Genomic DNA, 6,000 nt, shown 5'->3' with positions numbered 1-6,000 from the left:
TTTGGATACGGTTCATTACAGGTATCATTATACATAAACACTTAGATACATATGGTGTACAGAGTCTGAAGAAGGGTCTCGACCTGAAATGTCACTCATTCCTTCTCTCCAGAGATGTTGCCTGACCCGTTGAGTTTTTGTGTCCATCTTCGGTTTAAACCAGCATCTGCAGTTCCCTCCTACACATGGATGCATATTAGCACGGGCGGAAATCCTGGGGGGGGGGGGGGGGGGACACACACGTCCCTCCAATGTTTTGAGAGGTCGGGGACAATGGACATGGTCCAAGTAAATTTGAGTGCAGGATGAAAATCGGTGGTGAAGTTGATGATGTCCATGAGTTCTGCATGGGTGCAGGAGGTAGCACCGAATCCAACGGAGATAGAGTTTGGGGATAGGGCCAGTGTACGCCTGGAACAGGGATGGTTCAACGTGCCCTACAAAGAGGCAGGCATAGCTGGGGCCCATGCGCGTGCCCGTAGCTGCACCTTGGACTTGGTGGATGTGGGAGAAGTTGTTGAGGGTGAGGACCAGTTCCACCAGGTGGAGGAGAGTGTTAGCGGAGGGAAATTTGATGGTTCTGTGGTCGAGGATGAAACGGAGGGCTTTAAGGCCTTCCTGGTGGGGGATGGAGGTGAAGAGTGACTGGACATCCATAGTGAAGATGAGGGAATGGGGGGCTCGGAAAGCGGAAGTCATTAATGAGATGAAGGGCGTGTGAGGTGTCTTGGACCTAGGTGGGGAGATTGGACCAGGGGGGGATAGGATGGAGTCCAGGTACATGGAAATCATTTCTGTGGGGCAGGAGCAAGCAGAAACAATGGGCCTGCCAGGGCAGTTGTGTTTATGGATTATGGGGAGAAGGTATAAGCAGGCTGTGCGGGGCTGGGGAACGATGAGGCTCGTGGCTGTGGAAGTCAGACAGCTGGAAGTGATGAGATCAGAAATAGTCTGTGAGATTAAGGTGCTCGTCTGTGGGGGTCATGGTCCAAGGATAAGTAGGAGGAGGTGTCTGAGAGTTGTCGCCTGGCCTCAGCCCGGTAGAGGTCAGAGGTCAGCAAGATAATGTCCGATTGAAGGATAGTCCGAGCATCTCCAATGGGGTTAATGGAAGAGTTGGTGAGAGGACGGTTCAGTTGCCTGATAACAGCTGGGAAGAAACTGTCCCTGAATCTGGAGGTGTGCATTTTCACACTTCTGTACCTTATGCCCGATGCTAGAGGGGAGAAGAGGGAGTGGCAGGTGTGAGACTGGTCCTTGATTATGCTGCTGGCCTTGCCGAGGCAGCGTGAAGTGTAGATGGAGTGAGTGGATGGGTTGGTTTGTGTGATGGTCTGGGCTGCGTCCACAATTCTCTGCCATTTCTTGCATGTCTTAAGATGGAGCTGTTCCCAAACCGTGCTGTGATGTTTCCCGATAAAATGCTTTCTGCAACGCATCTGTGAGAATTTCTGGGGGAAAGTTGCTGGTGATATTACCTCCTGCGAGTTTGAAGCTTGCATTGTTTGGGCAAGAGTCAAACTCAGCAAACTGGCCTGCATCAGATTGTAGCAGGAAGAGGGTGATGGGCTGGCCATCACTATGCAGCGATAGTTCCAGCGAGATGTATCAAAGTTTAGCGAGATCGTGAACGCATTTAAATTATGATTCTATTTCAAATTTTATGTCGAAAATCGCCTAAGTGGTACAGGCCCATTAGTCCAGTCGCCGGTTTTTCGGCGACCTGCTACGACTATGACAGTCGCGGGACGACAGATGGTGCAATGGGCTAAATGTTCGGCTGGCGACCGGAAGGTAGCCGGTTCGAATCCCGCTTGGAGTGCATACTGTCGTTGTGTCCTTGGGCAAGACACTTCACCCACCTTTGCCTGTGTGTGAATGTGTGTGAATGTGTGTGAGTGATTGGTGGTGGTCGGAGGGGCCGTAGGCGCAGATTGGCAGCCACGCTTCCGTCAGTCTGCCCCAGGGCAGCTGTGGCTACAGAAGTAGCTTACCACCACCGAGTGTGACTGAGAAGTGAATGAATAATGCGATGTAAAGCGCCTTGAGTATTAGAAAGGCGCTATATAAATCCCATCCATTATTATTATTATTATTAAAAAATAGCCTAATGCCCCTGTCCCACTTAGGAAACCTGAACGGAAACCTCTGGAAACTTTGCGCCTCAGCCAAGAATTCTGTGCGGTTCCCGGAGGTTTTTGTCAGTCTCCCTACCTGCTTCCACTACCTGCAACCTCCGGCAACCACCTGCAACCTCCGGGAACCGCACGGAAAACTTGGGCGGGGCGCAAAGTCTCCAGAGGTTTCCGTTCAGGTTCCCTAAATGGGACAGGGGCATTAGTGGGACAGGGCCATAACACTGCACACCGGATACATGAACTGTTTAGTTTAGTTTAGTTTAGACATACAGCGTGGAAACAGGCCCTTCGGCCCACCGAATCCGCGCCGACCAGCATATTAACACTACCGCACAATATCTCCTCACATTAAAACTATCCTACGCACACTAGGGACAATTTTGTCATTTATACACTCATACCAAGCCAAGTAGAATAGAATAGAATAGAATAGAATAGCCTTTTATTGTCATCCAGACCGAAGTCTGAACGAAATTTAAGCAGTCATACATATAATACAATACAATAAAAAACAACAATAAACACATATTAACATCCACCACAGTGAGTCCACCCAACATCTCCTCACTGTGATGGAGGCAAAAGTCTTAGGGCTGCAGTCTCTTCCCTCCTCTTCTCCTTCTGCGCTGAGGCGATACCCCCCGGGCGATGTTAAAACCTGTCCTCGCGGCTCAAACACCGCGGCCCGGGGTAGTCGAAGCTGCCGCTCACCAGACCTGCTGACGCAGCCGCTGGCCCGCGGCCGAACCCCCGGTCTCAGGCCACCGCCCCAGAACTGCCGTCCCAGCCCCCGGAGCATCGTTCCAGCCCCCGAGCCGGATCGCCCTCACGTGAGTACTGCCACCGTCTCAGCCTCGCGCCAGGCCGCCGCTCCTCCCTCGCGCCAGGCCGCCGCGACCGGGCACCGCTCCTCCCTCAGGCTGGGCCGCCCCGACCGGGCGCCGCTCCTCCCTCGCGCCAGGCCGCCCCGACCGGGCACCGCTTCCTCCTCAGGCTGGGCCGCCCCGACCGGGCACCGTTCCCTCCCTCAGGCTTGGCCGCCCGGACTGGGCGCCGCTCCTCCCTCAGGCTGGGCCGCCCCGACCGGGCACCGCTCCTCCCTCAGGCTGGGCCGCCCGGACTGGGCGCCGCTCCTCCCTCAGGCTGGGCCGCCCCGACCGGGCACCGCTCCTCCCTCAGGCTGGGCCGCCCGGACTGGGCGCCGCTCCTCCCTCAGGCTGGGCCGCCCCGACCGGGCGCCGCTCCTCCCTCGGGCTGGGAACGCCGTTCCTCCCCGAGCTCGGCTACTCCGACGGGAGCACCGTTCCTTCCTCGGGCCGGCCGTCACAGCCCCTCACGAAAGCCCTGTTCCAGCCCCGAGCCGGGCCGTCCTCACGGGAGCGAGCTCAGTGCGAGTCCTGGCGGGCTCTGCCTCCTGAGCCTCGAGGTCGCCAGCTCCGCCATTAGGCCTCAGCGCAGACGGAGGCAGAGAAGGGGAATACGACAAAAAAGTCGCATTCCCCCGCAGGGAGAGACAGCAAGCCCCGTTTCAACCCCCCCCCCCCCAAAACACAAACTAAAAACCAAAACTAGACTAACCAAAACGAAAATAAACAACCCAAAAAACACAAAACAAACAGGACTGCCGGAGAGCCGCTGCAGCCAGAGCCGCGCCGCCACTAGGAGCTTACAAAGCTGCACGTCTTTGGAGTGTGGGTGGGGGAGACCGAAGATCTCGGAGAAAACCCACGCAGGTCACGGGGAGAACGTACAAACTCCGTACAGACAGTACCCATAGTCAGGTGCTGAGAGAATGGAGCAGCTGGGCTTGTACACTCTGGAGTTTAAAAGGATGAGAGGGCATCTCATTGAAACATATAAGATTGTTAAGGGTTTGGACACGCTGGAGGCAGGAAACATGTTCCCGATGTTGGGGGAGTCCAGAACCAGGGGCCACAGTTTAAGCATAAGGAGTAAGCCATTTAGAACGGAGACGAGGAAACACTTTTTCACACAGAGAGTTGTGAGTCTGTGGAATTCTCTGCCTCAGAGGGCGGTGGAGGCAGGTTCTCTGGATGCTTTCAGGAGAGAGCTAGATAGGGCTCTTAAAAATAGCAGAGTCAGGGCATATGGGGAGAAGGCAGGAACGGGGTACTGATTGGGGATGATCAGCCATGATCACATTGAATGGCGGTGTTGGCTCGAAAGGCCGAATGGCCTACTCCTGCACCTATTGTCTATTGTCTATTGTCTATTAGATCGAACCTGGGTCTCTGGCGCTGTGAGGCAGTAACTCTACCACCGTGACGCCGTTAAATAGGAAACTGTGGAAATGCATTGTATTTACGACTGATGTTGAGGGAAAGCAAGACTATGAGGGAAATACTGGAGAGCATAGTGTTGAGGTGAGAGGGGCAAAGGTTCAAGGAGATGTGCGTGCCAAGTTGTCTACACTGAGGGTGGCGAGTGCCTGGAACACGTTGCCAAGGGTGGTGGTGTTGGCTTTTAGAAGGGCACTATTCTTGTTTTGCACTATTATTGTTGGTTCATTTTTTACATATTCTGATTTTTGTTGTTGTTGTTGTCTATTACGGTGTTTACAGAGTACAATATTCACACATCTGCTGTGATGCTGCATGTAAGAATTTCATCGTTCCGTTTCGGGACATTTGACAATAAAACACTCTTGACTGTTGACTCTTGACATACAGGGAATGAAGGGCTATGGACCACATGCAAGTTGCGGTCTGAAGAAGGGTCGCGTCCCAAAACATCACCCATTTCTTCTCTCCTGAGATGCTGCCTGTCCCACAAAGTTACTCCAGCATTTTGTGTCTATCTTCAGTTTATCTTGACATCATGTTTGGCATGGGCATTGTGGGCCGAAGGGCCTCTTCCTGTCCTGTATTGTTCTGTGTTCTGAACATTAGTAAAATTCTTCTCTATTCAGAGGCTGACAGACATGATATATATTTATCCATTTCAGTTCAGTTCAGATCAGTTTATTGTCACCGAGGTACAGTGAAAAGCTTTTGTTGCGTGCTATCCAGTCAGCTGAAAGACAATACATGATTACCATATAACCATATAACAATTACAGCACGGAAACAGGCCATCTCGACCCTTCTAGTCCATGCCGAACACATATTCTCCCCCCAATCGAGCCATTTACAGTGTATAGATACATGATAAGGGAATGACGTTTAGTGCAAGGTAAAGCCAGCAAAATCCAATCAAGGATAGTCCGAGGGTCTCCAATGAGGTAGATAGTAGTTCTGCACTGCTCTCTGGTTGTGGTAGGATGATTCAGTTGCCTGATAACAGCTGGGAAGAAACTGTCCCTGAATCTGAAGAAGGGTCTCGACCCGAAATGTCGTCTATTTCCTTCGCTCCATAGATGCTCCATCGATTTTCCAGCATCTGCAGTTCCTTCTTAAACACTGAATCTGGAGGTGTGCGTTTTCACCTTTTGCCAGATGGGAAAGGGGAGAAGAGGGAGTGGCCAGGGTGCGCCTGGTCCTTGATTTTGCTGCCATTTTAGAAAGGAGATGAGGAGCAATGTCTTTAGTCAGAGGGTGGTGAATCTGTGGAATTCATTGCCAAGTGAATGGATATTTTTAAGGCAGAGATAGTTTCTTGATTATTACGGGTGTCAGGGGTTATGGGGAGAAGACAGGAGAATGGGGTTAGGAGGGAGAGGTAGATCAGCCATGATTGAATGGCAGAGTAGATTCGATGGGCTGAATGGCCTAATTCTGCTCCTATCACTCATGACCTCATGAACAGTATCCACCCTCTTCACCATTCACTTCTTGCCCCTGGCTACGTGCAGTGAAATGGAGGCACCGTACTGTGTGACGAGTTCCCAGTGGAACAGAGGGTG

Source organism: Amblyraja radiata, chromosome 5 (assembly GCF_010909765.2).
Source record: "Amblyraja radiata isolate CabotCenter1 chromosome 5, sAmbRad1.1.pri, whole genome shotgun sequence".
NCBI lineage: Eukaryota > Metazoa > Chordata > Chondrichthyes > Rajiformes > Rajidae > Amblyraja > Amblyraja radiata.
The sequence above is the reverse complement of the archived record's forward strand: the minus strand, read 5'-3'. Positions refer to the sequence as shown.